This window comes from Triturus cristatus, chromosome 6 (genome assembly GCF_964204655.1).
Source record: "Triturus cristatus chromosome 6, aTriCri1.1, whole genome shotgun sequence".
NCBI classification, from domain to species: domain Eukaryota; kingdom Metazoa; phylum Chordata; class Amphibia; order Caudata; family Salamandridae; genus Triturus; species Triturus cristatus.
In genome coordinates, this window is record NC_140589.1 from 604,449,563 (window position 1) to 604,467,557 (window position 17,995).

General features: G+C 44.7%; 1 protein-coding gene across 5 annotated transcripts in view; it reads right to left on the reverse strand.

The window, feature by feature from the left end:
* SNX14 (sorting nexin 14) overlaps window positions 1-17,995 on the reverse strand; it is a 609,680-nt gene that overhangs the window by 163,700 nt on the left and 427,985 nt on the right. The gene's annotated exons all lie outside the window — the stretch shown is intronic.

A 17,995-nucleotide genomic window follows, 5' to 3' on the forward strand; every position in this document is an offset into this window, starting at 1 on the left:
CTTTATGCGTTCTCCATGTAAAATGACAACACTTGACAAATAAAGCACAAAGAAGAAAAATGTGTGTCTAGGATGGTTTACACAAAGTGTGTCATTAAAACCTAGTAGCCTGAGGGACATTTACAATCTCTCAGAGATATCAACTGTTCTCAAAGCAGGCATGAAACTATAATTGTCACAGGGCTCACACACCTCACAACACTGTGAAGTGTCCTGGAATCCTGTTCGATCAAGAAGTCCCTTTGAGAGTCCTGTATAAGGCAGGTGGATACGTTTTCACGCCATTGGTAACAAAACTGTGAGGCATTCTTGTGACATATCAGGTGAATTTTAGGAGTGCAATAGCAATTATTAAAATAATGTATTCGTGCACACCTGGGTAACTCAACACCGTTGTTGTTTGGAGAGAAATTTAGTTTAAAAGTATGACAATGGAATGGAATTTCTGAAATACCTGAATGTACATTTTCATCACAGAATTTGATGCATCAGTTTATGAACCTAGTAAAATAACTTATTTTAAAGTTGGCATCGAAAATCTCAAACAAGCGTCATAGAATTCCAAATGGAAAGGATACAATTGAAAATAAATAAATGAATGAACAACTGCTCTTTGAAGCAAAAGGGCTGCATTTGAGCAACGGAGGTGTGCACGTGCACACCGGTCATGAGTAAAATGAGTGTATGTAACAGTGCCAGGGGATATGATGAGAGACTACACACTCCCTCATTTCTCCTTTGAGCTAGGCCGGTCCTAGTGGAACACTGCGGATAGTGGAAAAATATGTCCCGTGCCCAAATTGTGTACATCATCGTTCACGAGTGACATTAGCACTGGTGTCCAACAGTTAAAAGAATCACATTTTCAGACTGACCTTTTAAGGTCCATGCAGGGAAACGTAACTGCTGAGTGACTGACATTTGGAGAGTGCATACAACCCGACTGGGTCACAATGATGTGGGTGCAAATCTGAAGCTTGCATACGTTAACAGCCCTTGTTTGCTTCATGGAAGGAGCCATGTATAGCGCTCCACTGCCTTTTGGCTAGGATGGCGCTATAGAAATACCCATGTCGAACCTACTCAAGTGGATTATAGAACTGTACAATGTGCACACACATTAGGCATACGCAGAGATAAACAACTGTAAACCGGCATTGGCAAAGCCAAGAGGTTGGGTTTGCATTTTGAGTCCTAAACAAAACAATAAAAAAATTAAAAAGCTTGCTGCGGTGAAAATACAAAAAAAGTGATCACAGTCTGAATATAAATATAATGTTTCTATGCGATAAAGAATTTAATGTGTGATGATTTTTGTGTATTTTTAAGAAGTAAAATAGTCCCTCATGCATTACAGTGCAAGCACTCACTAGAAGGTGAAATGTTATACAAAACAGCCAAAAGGATGAGGTGAGAAAGATCATTTAATGAGGCTATATCCCACTCTATGTATTGGGAACAATAGACACTACATCAGAGCTGTCAAAGCCAAGCCTAAAAAACACATTAACTTCCCAAACTGGTGTAGAAAAGCATAAGAGAATAAAATACAAATGTCATTCTCTCAAGACAAATGTAAATTAGAGAAATATAAAGACATAACACTGGTTACTGTTTTTACCACAGAAAGTAACAGCTGCAGAGTGAATCATATCAAAAATTTCAAGGAAGAAAAAAATAAGCCAGAACATTTTATTTTTAACATACCACAATAATAAAAAACAAACATTGGTATAGCCAAAAAGTCTCGCCTTTGGGACCTTTTAAGTGTTTTAGCCATGCAGCATATTATCCTGGGTGCTGATCAGCAACGTATTGAGGAGCTGTACAATTACTACACACTGAGCAATACAGTCTGATTCAAGAATACATGCTTGCCTCAGGAAACATTTATGGACACATTCCAAGGTTTTTTAACACACAAACAGAAAGACAAGTGCCTCGATGCAAGTCAACAGCACTATAACATTCTGTGTGTGACTGCATCACCAGAGTATTGAACAGCCTACGAAACCAGCCTTCGGGGTATGGGGGCACTGGACATAGCAATAACAACAAAATGCTCCCATTTGTCAAGTAGAGTAGAAATAATTAATAAACAGGGACGGTGTCAGCATTACTTTATCTCTGCACACCTAAAAAGAAAAAAATGAACCTGACCTTGTGTTATGTAACTGCCGCTATTGTAAAGCGCTCCAATACCTTCGGGTCAGTCGGGTGTGCACTCTATAAAGATACCCCCGAAAATGTATCTGACCATGTGTAATGTAACTAGCATTCATGGAAAGCGGTCGAACACCTTCGGGTCGCTCAAGTTTACATTATACAATAAAAAATGTTTCACAGTCCCTGGGGAGATGCCGTGAATGTGCTTTGAAATTACAGCTCTGAAAGGAGGAGGATGAAAGGAGGAGGCAGCGGGGCAGGTATGCAGCAACATGGGACGAAATGAGAGCGCCTAATGCTGCTCCCATTTGTCGGGTAGAGGGGAAATAATGAATAAACAGAGGTGGCGGCGGCATCACTTAATCTCCGCGCACCTAAAAACAAATGTTTCAATACCTTTAGGTCAGTCGAGTTCAAATTCTATAAAAATGCCTCCAAAATGTATCTGACATTGTGTATTGTAACTAGCGCTCATGTAAAGCGATCCAACACCTTCGGGTCGCTCAAGTTTACATTATACAATAAAAAATGTTTCACAGTCCCTGGGGAGATGCCGTGAATGTGCTTTGAAATTACAGCTCTGAAAGGAGGAGGATGAAAGGAGGAAGCAGCGGGGCAGGTATGCAGCAACATGGGACGAAATGAGAGCGCCTAATGCTGCTCCCATTTGTCGGGTAGAGGGGAAATAATGAATAAACAGAGGTGGCGGCGGCATCACTTAATCTCCACGCACCTAAAACCAAAAGTTTCAATACCTTTAGGGCAGTCGAGTTCAAATTCTATAAAAATGCCCCCAAAATGTATCTGACATTGTGTAATGTAACTAGCGCTCATGTAAAGGGATCCAACACCTTCGGGTCGCTCAAGTTTACATTATACAATAAAAAATGTTTCACAGTCCCTGGGGAGATGCCGTGAATGTGCTTTGAAATTACAGCTCTGAAAGGAGGAGGATGAAAGGAGGAGGCAGCGGGGCAGGTATGCAGCAACATGGGACGAAATGAGAGCGCCTAATGCTGCTCCCATTTGTCGGGTAGAGGGGAAATAATGAATAAACAGAGGTGGCGGCGGCATCACTTAATCTCCGCGCACCTAAAAACAAATGTTTCAATACCTTTAGGTCAGTCGAGTTCAAATTCTATAAAAATGCCTCCAAAATGTATCTGACATTGTGTATTGTAACTAGCGCTCATGTAAAGCGATCCAACACCTTCGGGTCGCTCAAGTTTACATTATACAATAAAAAATGTTTCACAGTCCCTGGGGAGATGCCGTGAATGTGCTTTGAAATTACAGCTCTGAAAGGAGGAGGATGAAAGGAGGAAGCAGCGGGGTAGGTATGCAGCAACATGGGACGAAATGAGAGCGCCTAATGCTGCTCCCATTTGTCGGGTAGAGGGGAAATAATGAATAAACAGAGGTGGCGGCGGCATCACTTAATCTCCACGCACCTAAAACCAAAAGTTTCAATACCTTTAGGGCAGTCGAGTTCAAATTCTATAAAAATGCCCCCAAAATGTATCTGACATTGTGTAATGTAACTAGCGCTCATGTAAAGGGATCCAACACCTTCGGGTCGCTCAAGTTTACATTATACAATAAAAAATGTTTCACAGTCCCTGGGGAGATGCCGTGAATGTGCTTTGAAATTACAGCTCTGAAAGGAGGAGGATGAAAGGAGGAGGCAGCGGGGCAGGTATGCAGCAACATGGGACGAAATGAGAGCGCCTAATGCTGCTCCCATTTGTCGGGTAGAGGGGAAATATTGAATAAACAGAGGTGGCGGCGGCATCACTTAATCTCCGCACACCTAAAAACAAATGTTTCAATACCTTTAGGTCAGTCGAGTTCAAATTCTATAAAAATGCCCCCAAACTGTATCTGACATTGTGTAATGTAACTAGCGCTCATGTAAAGCGATCCAACACCTTCGGGTCGCTCAAGTTTACATTATACAATAAAAAATGTTTCACAGTCCCTGGGGAGATGCCGTGAATGTGCTTTGAAATAACAGCTCTGAAAGGAGGAGGATGAAAGGAGGAGGCAGCGGGGCAGGTATGCAGCAACATGGGACGAAATGAGAGCGCCTAATGCTGCTCCCATATGTCGGGTAGAGGGGAAATAATGAATAAACAGAGGTGGCGGCGGCATCACCTAATCTCCGCGCACCTAAGAACAAAAGTTTCAATACCTTTAGGTCAGTCGAGTTCAAATTCTATAAAAATGCCCCCAAAATGTATCTGACATTGTGTAATGTAACTAGCGCTCATGTAAAGCGATCCAACACCTTCGGGTCGCTCAAGTTTACATTATACAATAAAAAATGTTTCACAGTCCCTGGGGAGATGCCGTGAATGTGCTTTGAAATTACAGCTCTGAAAGGAGGAGGATGAAAGGAGGAAGCAGCGGGGCAGGTATGCAGCAACATGGGACGAAATGAGAGCGCCTAATGCTGCTCCCATTTGTCGAGTAGAGGGGAAATAATGAATAAACAGAGGTGGCGGCGGCGGCATCACTTAATCTCCGCGCACCTAAAACCAAAAGTTTCAATACCTTTAGGGCAGTCGAGTTCAAATTCTATAAAAATGCCCCCAAAATGTATCTGACATTGTGTAATGTAACTAGCGCTCATGTAAAGCGATCCAACACCTTCGGGTCGCTCAAGTTCACATTATATAAACAAGCATCAGAGAGAATGCGACAGGAGTTGCCCAAGCCTTGCCCTAAACTGTGCTGCAAGTTTGGACTGCTGAAGATCAGGTGACCTAGGTTCACTAAAGCAACAAGCAGCGAAGCAGGGGGGGAAGCTTCTGACATTTCATCTCAATATTTGAATGGGACAGGAAGATTAAGAGGTGGGCACAGAAGTTAAACCACAAAGACTGGCAAACAGTGACACAACCAGGAATCAAAAAAACTAAAATATTGTCCCGCAAATGAACACAACACAGCAGCATAATGTTAACAGTAATTGGGCAGTGCACTATGGGAAGAAGCCAAACACAAAAAGGACGGACATAGAGGAAGGATTAGCCACCAGCGAGCATTTCTGACCGACAATTGAAGGGACAAATAAAAAGGCAATGGGCAGGCTGTAACCCCACAAAGTAAATACAGCATGTCTTGAAAAAGGCAGCGCAAGCGCTGCCTAGGCTCGACCGAAAAAATAAGGACAGTTCATAAGAACATTAACAAACCTATTTTAAGCCAGACTATTTCTTGGGAACTAGACATCCGGTTTCCATTACCTCCCTACCCTCCTGTGTATTTTAACTTTCGGAGGCCAGGTTGGGAAGGTCATCTGTGTTGGGTGGGGTTTAAAAACTACTCTTTCTCCCACTTTGAGAGACGCTGCCCTCGTGATAACCTCTGAGGGCCCAAACATGTGATGCCGATCAAGTCAGAGTAATTGGAGCCATTTATATTTTATTCTACTCTTTTACATCATACTGACGTAAAGAAGAAGAGAAAATGGCAAACACCAACACCACCTACATAAGCTAATAGAGAGGGCATTTTTCAGAAAACTGATCATATGGGACAGAGAATGCACAACTCTGGCATGTTGCCTCGTTTTCTAATGTGAAGAGGTTTGTCTGGATTTTCCTCAACAAGCAAATAGTGCTCCAAATAATTTCTCACTAGTAATCAGGGGTGGCTCTTCCACTAGGGCGGGGGAGCGTCGCCCCACTGCTTTCTCGTAGTACGAGAAGCAGAAACATAAAATGGTAATAACTTCCCGTTATTACCATTTTATGTGTAGTAGCAGGTGGGTGGGGCTGCTCTGCGAGCTGGGGAGCAGTGGTGTGCCCACACCTGAGGGTGCAATGACTGTTTGGTGAGCCCTCTAAGCCGCCCAAACCAGTCATGCACACTCTGACCTTTCTCCATGCAGGCTGCAATGCAGCCTACATGGAGAAAATGGCCTCCCCGTAAGCCCCTGGCTGGGCGGCATCCCCACCAATCACAACGCTGCCATTGCAGCATTGTGATTGGCTTACGGGAGGGAGGCTGCCTGCTCCCTGTTCCTGCCAGAGGCAGGAGAGCAGGAGCCAGTGCCGAGAAAATGCGAGACCCGGCAGGTAGACAGGTACGTTTTTTCTTTATTATTATTTTAACTCCTCCCCGCAGGACCCCCCCGTCCTCTCACCCGCGATTAATGTGGGCGACAACTGCTGGTAATGTGCTGTGGAGAGCCTGTAGACAGGTTCTCTCTCACTAGAGGATGATCTGCAGCCCATCTTATGAATTTGGGTACAGTACCAAATGTGCCAACATTTAGGTTCCGGTTACTGTGAGGGAGATGTCATCTCACTCCCATATATGACACATTGCAATCGTAATGATTCTGAAAACCCCCATGGACTTTGATGTGGTGGGGAATGAGGAGAGAAAGCTTCTGTCAGCTAAGGGTAAAATGAAATAAATGTCTTAGTTATATGACCTTTTTACAAGCAATATTTTCTTGAATTATTTACAAGAGTACAATACAAATTACTTCTTAACTATGAAAATGACAGTAAGTATGCAAAATAAAACCAAACGAAATAGTGCCTCATGTATCTAAGCAAAGATAAGATGGAAGCAACTGGCAAAAATACTTTGCCACTCCAACTTGCAAAGAAATCCTTGCTACAGAAAAAATGGTTAAATCGAATTCAACAAAACTTAGCATGAAAGTACAACTTTACTTAAGAAGGGCCTTTGCTTGGTTTTGTGTAAATCCGTTTGAGAAGCTTGTGTCACAAAAAAATGTTGGGTGGGTTTGAAACAGTCAAAAGTTTGAGGACAGTTTGTGGACACAAATTTAAAAAAGAATTAAATTTGATTGGATGAGGAAGCATTTTACTCCTATCATACATTTTGGGTTTGCAGACCCAAAGACTCTGGTGTGTAAAAGATTCTGCCAGAGAAAATTTTCTATGCCTGCCAGTATAGAGTTGTAGTTAGGTCAGAGTTTCTACAGAAAGAGTTTGTTTTGTTTTGCCAATAACATGGACATTTTCGCCCTGATCCACCACGCAGGGACCAAGAAAAAAGTGAAGTTAGAATTTTAATCAGAAAGCATGCTTTTTGAGGTGTGGTTTTAATCTATTCTGCCATTTTCAAGGAATTTAAAGAGTGGCTTGGGGTGGGCATGTAGTGGTTAAAAAGTTAGATATAGATGGACTGTTGGACCCATTGGGGTCCCATGGTACCTAATATAACAATGAATATGGCCTTCCGATTGACTGAGGGAGCTTTTTTTCCTGTTTGCCATTTCAGGACAGTGGGACAGAGTGATCGGATTGGCTTGCTGCAACTCTAAACAAAATATGCGGCCACCATTATAGGACTTGGGGACTCAGTCTCTTTATCCTGGGAAAGCTTTTAAAAGAAAGCATAAGTGGCCAGCATGTTGAGACATCCTGACCCTCAAGAACCTGCGTGGGTGGGGAGGGGAGGTTAAAATAAAAATCTTTGTGGGTGGCAGGAGGAGGTGGATGGTTAAAATAAAAAATATAAATTCAGGCTGTCAATATCACGTTACTCCTGCAGGACCCAGCGTGGCACTCTCGTAGGGTACCCTGACACTCCAGCAGGAACCACTGCACAAGCTTCTACCCCATGGTACTACAGCATGGTAGAATAATCCTTGGGGAAGCTTTTGTGGCACCACAGTACAAAGGGGTGGGAGCTTGCGAAGCAGGTACCCCAAAACATTTCCTTTTTTGAAGAAAAAATAAAACGAGGAGTAGAAAATATGGGCTGGCAATCTGTGGCGGGTTAGGCACAAGGCCTGAAAAGGTGGGGTGTATGTTTAAGTTTTAATAGGATCATAAAACCCAGAAATTCACGGCAAAAAACCAAAGGTTAAAGGGACGTTATAGATAGGTCTAGTGATAACACCTTAGTTGACATTTAAAAAAAATAATAATAATGAAAATCCCTGAAAAAGCAAAGGTGAAAGTGAAGTTATAGTTAGGTGTTGAAATGAGATAAAAACTAATGTTTAAAAACCACAAAAAACATGAAGTTCACCAGTTGTAGTTTACTGAGCTAACTAGAATTTGCACAACCGCCATGCACTGCTTATGACTTCACATATTACATCACTCAGGACATGTTAAATGGCATAGTTGAGGACATCACTAATCCCATCTCAATTGGCATCCCTGATGACAGCATCCAGTCAATGTGACATAGTCTTACATGGTTTGTGGACTTTAAGTAATTCAACAAGCTACACCTGTGGCCATTTTTTCTATACAACTTAATGGAATTACCCGCTTACAGATTTCACAAGTTACACCATTTTAAGTTAAGAGGTTGACAAAAATGCATTTGCCTTGAAGAGAAACCTTCTGCCAGTCCCTATGGACAACCCTCCATAGTTTGGTGAAATGCAATGCACTTATTTTTCGGATTGGCACAGTGGCATACAATGTTACAGCCATGCTTACAATGGTAGCGTGAGATAAAACACATCTAAATTGAACACCCCTACATTCTATATTAGTCAGCAAGCTGCAACGCTTAAAAATCTACAGCAAAGTTCAACAAACATCGACACCTTATAAACGTTCTTGCTACTCAAAATATGTCTCCTGCACAGTATTACAACTATTTAACGCAGGCACATGCCCACATGATTAGTGAGTTATCAGTGATGCCGTGTGCGGTGTAGCGTTGGTCACACGGGCTAGCCCTGCACCCAACTCCTTGCGAGCGGTCAAACCCCCACCGCTGTCGGTCAGGCATGGGGTTGGCCAAAGAGCCTGGCCTGTGGCCAAGCCTGAACACAACCCCCTGAGGGAGACCAGCCCCCTGTCACAGTCAGGCATGGTGTTGGCTGCTGGGTCTTTGACCAGGCATGAGATGGGGGTGGCAACATGGCTTGGTGAGTGCCTAAGCCCAGCGTCCAACCCCTGTGGGCAACCAATGCCCCATTACTGGCTAACCTCCTATTGTTGCCAACCCCCCATGGACACCTACCCCTCATTTTTTCACCGTACTGTGGTATTTCTACCGGACCCCACAGAAAGGCTCTTCCTCTTTAAGGGTCTAAAGAACACACTAAGAAAAAATAACTAAGTAGGACCTGCTCATTTGTCCAATTCTCATATTACAAATTCTCTGTAGGACAAACAGCTCGCTCTACATGCAAACCACACACAAAAGGATTAACACAACTGTACCGTCTAGCCAAATTGAGAAGACTTTTGCTTGGAGGTAAGGGATCTGCATAACTGAGTATATCCAGCTTCATCTCCTCAATATAAAATAGGATAGATCGGTAAAGTAACTTGAATTCACCGTTAAGTCAAGTTAAATATCTAGACACAAACGGACAAACAAGTTCCCCCATATCACCGTATATTAGTGTACATGCGTTTGATAGATGAGTTAGGCCTGTCTAATATTATGTTTATTGATTATTTTCCTTTTTTCATTTATAGGTAACAATATGTTATACTATTAATCTTTAAAATAAATGCTGTATAGGGATTGTTATGTTAGAACTGACAATGCTATATATTTGTATTATTGATTTGTAAATAAAATGAAATATTTATGTGTGTTTTTGTAGACCTGAAGAAGTCAGAGAGGATGAAACACGTTGGCTACGGTTATTAATCGAATGTGAAAAAAGAAGATAAAAGAATAAAGGATTATAAATTGAACATGTCCAATTAATATTTTGTATTGAGAAACATGTTATTTGTGTGCAGATTATATGAAGTGTTTTGCTGAACTCCTACCTAATATTAAGTCATTTGATCTACACAATTTTAGGTGCTGAACCATTGCGTCCCTGCCCTCCTTCATTTTTTTTAACTTCAGGACACAGGGACTGTAAGTAAATGCCTCTTTTTGAGTGATCACCCCCAAAGTGTTGGACTGATGCTGCTTTTAGACTCAGAGTGCAGAGAGGCCTGCTAACCAGACCTCAATGCCAGTGATCTAAGCCATTACAAAATAAATGTTGAATTGGCTATCCCCAACTGGCATAGACAGACTTACTTATAAGTCCCTAGTATATGGGACTCAGGCTCAGGGCATGTAAGACAGAATGTCCACCCAGGGTTGCAGCACTGGTTGTGTCGCCCTGTGTGTGACAAACTACAAAATGGCTCCCAGCCTGCACTGCAGCTTGGAGGAGCAGTTTTAAAATTGCTATTTCGACTTTGCCATTTAGATCAATAGCAAAGCCCCCACTTCCCTTAACAATATATGTAAGCCTCCCTTAAGGAAGGCCTACTGAACTATAAGGCAGGGAACTGTATATTAGTAAGTAGGACATATATTTTCAATATGCCCCAACAGAAAAAGCTCCAAATTGTTGTTGGTGCTCTCAGTACGGCTCACTTCTGACTGGGACTACTAAAAAAATGTGTATTTTGATGTAGCAAATTAATTCAAGTCAACTTGATGCCCGAGGCAAATGTAATGTATTAAGGAAAGGCAACTTTTAGAAAGTTGCCACTCTGTTGTCTACTTTGTCCAGTGGCCTCATACAGCTGTTTGCCACCAGACAGCCTTCTGCCCTCCTGGGAAGTTGTGTGAATAACTCCCAGGCTCTGGAACAATAGAAGCCTGCTACAGGGAGATGGGTTATCTCCCCCTTGCAGGAAGCCACTCAGGGTTTTGGCCCAAACGGCGAGCTTCAAGAGTGAAGCCATCTTTGGTGGGCATTTGGCGATCATACACCTGAAGGGTTGCCCCTTTCTTCAGATAGACAGGCTGGCAGCGGGAACAGAAAGGGAAGACCAGTGCCAAAAATGGTTTTCCTGTGGGCGGATAGCCCTCTGGTAGTCACACCTCTAGGGTGGGCTACCAAGCCCCTAACATCCCAAAAACATCTCTGACATCTTGGGAGTGGGCAGAATAGTGCACTCTGGAATTGCTAGATTCCACTCATTACCGAAGGTCATCGGGCAGGAGGGAGCCTGGTATCCCATGGGCTAGTGACTGCTTCATCCCGCCAAAGCACTTTGTGGCATAAATATGGCACCCCTGGCACCGTGAACCTCCAATCACTATAGAAATGGAGAAAGAAGGAAAGCCGTGCTGACACGTGGACTTGATAAAGAGAGGCTGCACTGTCTGCAGGATTACACCTGATGCACCTTGGGATAGCAAAGACAGGACTCAGCCTGACCTTCAAACTTTTCAAAAGTTTCCAAACTTTATGGTTACCAATGCTTGTTTGTGATTGTGACTAAAAGTACTGACAATTACAATTACTTCTATGTCTTCAGCACCCTCTGATTGATTTTTTACATCTTGGACTCTAAAAAGTCCTTAAAATATAATCTATTTTTATAAATCTGTGTCTGGTTTCTTTAATGTTGTGTGGCCTTCTCATTTTGTTGTTTGCTACTTCTAAATGCTGTACACTAGTTCCTTTGTGTAAGCACTCAAAGCCACAGCTACACAGGGTTGAGCTAAAGGTTTTGCAAACGAGCCTGACTGGACCCAAGGTGGTTATGCGAGCAAATTACACGGTAAGGTCGTACAACCATACCATAAAATACACCCCAGTCCTCATAGGGACTGACTGTGTCCTGTAATCGTGGCTGCAACATTTCTGTTGATGTGGCCAACCAATCAGATTCCTCGGTACCGCGGGACAGTACCTAAGCAGCAGACGGGGAAAAAGCCCTATCGACCAACCAGACTGTTCTATTTAAAAAATAAAAAAAAATACGGTACCACTGGTGTACAACACTACTCAAGCGGGACCAACCATCCACATAGCACAAACATTTGGACCTTAAAAGTAGATGAACAGATTTACACTAAATCTCAAAAAGCACACTTCCTGAGTAAAGATCTAGCCTTTTGCCAGAACGGATCTAATTCTGTTCAGCCATTGTTTTCTAAGATTCCTATGCCAAAACTTTTCAGGAAGGAGATGAGGTAGATGAAGGTTTTTTTGACAGTTTTGTGTAGATTCGTCAAACTATGACAAGGGTATTAGTAAACCAATAAATAATCTTCCTAAGGAAACTCTGAACTAACTATATTCTCACTGAAAAACCAAAAGGTTAAAGTGACATTATAGTTAGATGAAAATTTCAGTGACAACATAACGTTTTAACCTTAAAAACAAAACACTGAAATACACTGGCTATATTATCTGTAGTAGCTATAACTTGTGCCCCAAGATAACTATTACTCGTGCCCCCACCATGCACACTGTTGTCGTCAATGACATTATTTCAAATTTTGCATTGATGTAATCCATCATGTCATAGAATGTCACTATCACTTTTATTTTTTTCAGTGACCTGCTAGTTTTTTTTTATTCTGTAAAGTAATATTTTAATACCATACATCAAGTCAAACCCCTGCCACATCCCGTAATGCCCTGCGGTTAACTGGCCAGGGATTGGCTGACTGGGTGAAGCTGAATGCAGGGCCTGACCTGTGGCCCCCAGCAGGCAGCCAACCCCTGCTGTGTACGGCCCTGGGTCATGCTCAGCATGGGGTTGGCCACATGGCCTGGGTTGGAAGCCCAGTGTGACTGGACTTCTGCCAATCTCCAAAGGACTTTGAGGGACATCGACCCCTTTGGCCAGGATCGCCTCATCAAGCCCGAGGAGTAGCCCCTGTAAGCCACTATTGACCGCACAGCATCTTCAGTATCCCTGAGCATCTTCAGCATCCTGTATCCCTTGAATCAGGATCACTCCATAGAAGTCAATGGCAAGGAAGTACGGACGTTGGAACTGAACTGAAGACTGCTTTTTCTGGAGCGGTAACTATTTCTGTGGACCTTGCTGGTCCGCCTGACAGGCTTCCTAATGGAGTTGTTTGCCTAAAATAACTAACTAACCACATTCATACTTACCAAAGTTTTTCCTGAAAAAGTTTCTAAGTGAGAAATTTGTTGAATTTGTCAATGCTTGCTGGCGGTTAAGTAGTGTCAATTTACTGTATGTTATAAATTCAGTATCTCTGGAATCTATGGTGGATTGTTTTTGTTTTGGTGTCAAAAATTATATAAAAATCCAAACTATTATTATAAATTGGTGTCAGATTTCTTAAGTGGCTCATGTATTTCTACTTCAATTGTTCTGGTGCTGGTTAACTGCTTTACACTTGCTCCTTTGTGTAAGCGGACTGCTCAGATCCACAGAAACCCAGGTTGAGCTACAGATGAACAAACAATCTACTGGCCCTACAGGGATTGATAAGTGTATAACACGATGAGGTCACACAACTACGCCATATACTATACTCAATTTTCTCACATTGGTGCCTAGCGGGGCATCAGACCTTGTGTTAGCAGTATCATACAGCTGTTGGAGCTTGAGACCACTGAGAATCCACCAAGAGTGAAACCTAGAGAAATGTTCTTGTGCCTCCTAAGCAGTTTTGTCATCTCCTGAAGTACTGTTTCCAAGAGTTTGCTAAATTTTCAAGCAGTTGAGAAAAGTTGGACAATGTTTCCAAAGTTTGAAAAAATCTCGGGAGCCACTTTTACAGCAAGAAAACATCAAGCTTGACATGACAAGTCTGTTCAATATCAAGAGAAATTAGTTGAGGGCACTTTTCAGGGACAGAAGGATCAACATTGAGGCCAGGAAGAATGACCTAATTAAAGCCCACAAAGCTTGGGAAGAGGCCCACAGAACTCCTCAAGGATTGGAAAAGGAACTAACCCAAGCAGTGGGGAAGAAGATGAAGAAGATGTCAGTAGGAATGCCACTGGGGAAACAGCAGGGGCAGGAGAGAACCTAGCCCCCAACACCCAGCCAAGTGTGGCCTCCAGAGCCAGCAGCCTAAGAGGCTCCATCATAGCCACAGGTCCCTCCAAGAGGATAAGGCAGCTTTGGACCCGGAGGACAGATCCATAGCCCTGGAAGAAAGAAGACTGACCCATGAGGATAGGAGGGCCAGATTGGGCTTTGGGGCCAAGAGATGATCATGGCAGCAGAAGAGCAACTGAGCTATCTGACTGGAGTGCTTAAAATGTCAGATTGCCCAGATGGATTGTCCCAAGTTATGTCCAGGGGATGATATAGATAAGTGCCTGGCCTCATATTAGAGAGCTCTCAAAATGAGCAAGGCTGGGGGACACTTCTTTGGGAGTTAGTGCGTGTAGCTGGTAGGAATAGACTACTCAAACTTGAGGATGCGATAGCCGAATCCTACCAACACATGAAGGCAGCACTTATGTAACTCTTTAGACTTACTCCTGAAGTGTTCAGGCAGAAGCTTAGGACAGAAGGGAGAAACACAGACGTGGGTAGACTTCTTTAATACTTCAGTTAAGGCACTGGATGGCTGGATTTAGGTCAACAAAGTTGACACATTTGAAGGGCTCTATAATCTAATTGTTAAGGAGCACATTTTCACTAATTGTTCATCAGAGATATTGCACCAGCATCTGGTGGACTCTAAGTTGTCTTGTTCCAGGGAACTGGGCAAGACAGCTGATGAGTGGGTTCATACGAGAGTCCTCAAGAAGTTCCTTGGTAGTGACCAAAAGAAAGGAGGCCAGGGCCATCCAGGGGAAAGAGGGGGCAAAGATAAAAAGAAGGAAACTTCCAAAGAGTCCCCAAAAGATGACAAAAGCAGGGACCCCACAGCCACATCCCTTTCTAAAGGGAGGAGGTATCGGGGAAAGATCTTGACCCTACCAACGCTTGGGTGTGCTTCACCAGGGCACCAGAGAGAAGGTGCAGTGTCCACCATGAAGCCACCCACTGGTGACCAGTCCAAGGATACGGCTAGTGTAAGGATGGGGATGTAAGTTGCCCCAAGAGATCCAAAGTGTACATAGAGGTCACCTTAGTGTCCAGGGGTGGTAGAACATTTAACCCTTGGCCCACTGGCCTCCCATTAGGGAGAAATATAGGCAGTGACTAGAAATCAATGGAGTGGTGGTGAAGGCTCTGAGGGATACAGATGCCTGTGTAAAAATGGTTATGGACAAACTTGTTTGCCCACACCAGATACATCCAGAGGAAGTGCACCAAATTGTCAATGCTGACAATGTCACAAAGTCCCATCCCATGGCTTAGGTAGACTTTGAGTCGGGAGAGGTTACTGGCTCATAGAAGGGAGCTGCGAACCCTGCCATCCCAGTAGAGAGTCTGCTGGGCAATTATCTGGAAATGTCTACCTGGTCATAAGTAGGAAGAAGGACCCATGCAGCAATGCTGGGTCTTCCTGAATGGGTGTGAATTACCACAAGAGCACAGAAGGCCCTAAGGGAAAGTCCAGGGATCCTGGAGACTGAAATAATGGACCAGGTCACTAGAACCCAGAGAAAGGGCAGGAAGGCTGGCCGCCCACCTTCCAAGAATCCGCAAGGTCAGAATGAACATAACCCTCAGGGGGAAGGTCCAATACCTGAAGAAGAGACTGCCTCCCTAAGTGACTTGCCAGATCTGGCCGAACTCCAGGGAGCAGGACTCAAGGGAGCAGGGGGTCTCTTCAGGGAGGATCTGAGCAAAGGACATGCTCCACTCTTGAAGATCTGCAACAGTTAGTTGTCAGACAGCAACAAGGGGACACCAGTAGTACCCATAAGGTATAATGAGAGGGGGTGTCCTTGACAGTAAACATGGGACCCCAACCCAGGGGCAACCAGAAGACTGATGGTCCCCCAGTAGCGCAGGGAGTTTGTCCTTAACATGTCCTGGGCATCTGGGGTAGACCAAGGCCTGGGAAAGGCAGGTCAACCATTTCTACTGTCCCCAGATGGCAAGGATGGTAAAGGAGGTTTGTTGTTCATGTGTAACCTACCAAGCCAGTGGTAGGCTGGGGGAAAACAAAAGGCTCCTCTGATACTGTTAAGAGAGGGCGAAGATTGACACTGTTGGTCCCCTAGACTCCCAAGAGTCTCAGGGAGCTTGTTTACCTTAGTTGTAGTGCCCAATGCCACTAGATATCCTGATGCTATTCACCTTACTTAGGACAGCCACTGCTCCTGCAGTAGCTAACGCCTTCCTTGGAATCTTCAACTGGGTTGAGTTCCCTAAGGAGGTCATCCCAGATAGAGTCATGAATTTCATGTCTGCCTATCTGAAAGCAATGTGGGATGAGTCTGGTGTAAGTTATAAGTTCACCACCCAGAAGGAAATGGTCTTGTTGAAATACAAGACCTTAAAAGGCATGATTATGGGTTTGCCTGATAACTCAAGAAGAGATGGGATGTTCGCCTCCCATGCCCGTTGTTCAGCTACAGAGAGGTTCCACAAAAAGGAGTAGGCTTCAGTCCCTTTGAGCTACTCTTTGGACATCCTGTAAGGGGTCCAATAAGCTTTGGTGAGAGAGGGTTGGGAGAGACCCCTCAAGGAGCTCAATGAAGACATATTGGACAGTGTGCAAGGCCTTCCCTCAAGAACGGATGAGTACATGAAGAAGACCAATAACAAAATGGAGGCCAGAAGCACTGGTATGACCAAAGGTCATCACTGGTGGAATATCAACTAGCACAGTTGGGGTGGGTCTTAGAGCCTGTAGCTCCTAAAGCACTGCAAGACAAATGGACTGGGTCATTCCCAATCCTGGAAAAGAAGAGGGACGTCAGCTACTGGGTGGACCTAGGGAACTCCAGGAACACTCACAGGGTCATCTACTTGAACAGGCTCAAACTGCACCATGACAGGGATGACATCACCCTGCTGATGGTGACATGTTCGGGAAAGGAAGAGGAGAGTGAGCCTCTCCCTGACTTCTTGTCTTCTTGCCAAAATGGTACTGTGGAAGGAGTAGTTCTCCACTTCACTGTAGGAAACTAGATAGTTACGTTTTTTTTGCACACTTAATTAAAATCATTGCAAATAAGTACATAAAAAGATCATGTAAATAGCAATTTATAAAAACAAGTATCCCCTTATAATCCTATTTCTTGTCAGATCACCAATGTTAAAATCTTAGTCCAAGGTTAAAAAATGGCGCCCGCACTTATATTCGGAATGATTAAGATTCTTGGGAATGTTCCAATTTCATCAAACTTGTTGTCGCTGTCGGGGGGCGTGGCTTGGCTGCCGAGCGGAATGGCTGCCTGAAACCGCAGCTCCGCCGATCGAGCACAGAAATCCTTCAATTATTTGCTGAACTGGGGTGCGAGCTCGGACCTCCCCGCCCGAGACGGTAGTCCAGGGTGTCCGCCCTGTGCTCTGGCTGTTCTGACCCCGTCGGAGACGCGTGGGCGGAGAGCGGCCCGCGGGCAGCACGGAGACGTGGCGGCCTACACCATTCGCGAGAGCCGGGGCCTTGCGTGTGGAGTGCCCGAAACCTGTTCGAGGGGTGAGGCAGAGGCTGTTCGCTCGCCCCAGGAGACGCGCGCCCCGCCGGAGGTTCACCCCCTACGGCTGACAGAGTGAAGCTGAGACAGCGGCGGTTGGAGTGGAGGGACGCCGAACGTCTGCCCCTGGATTGCATGCCGTTGAACAGTGACGGGCCCGATCGGATGATCGCAGTGGCGGCCATTTTGCCTGAAGCCGCAGTTCTATGGTCGAAGGTGCCAGGGCGACGATCGGAGAGTCGTGGTCGGCTGCCGTGCATGCCCCGACCGTACTGCAGTGAGGTTGGAGCGTTGACCTGGGATGTGGACAGTGAACGGCTGTACTAGTGTTGGCCTGCTCCGACGGCCCGCGCTGTCTCTCTCCCCGCTTGGTCCGCTTCTCTGTGCCTGGTGCGTGCCCCGCCACTGGGGGCCCAGCCCTCTTACCTACCTACTAGGCCTAACCGCCCTGCTGCCCTCGGCGAGACGCTGGTGGTTGGCGACTGGCGGCGACTGGTGCAGTGCGAGGAGTTCGCGGCTCGGCCGCCCACGCATACTACCAGCGCCGGGTGGCGTCCGGTGAGCGGCCATGGGCAAACC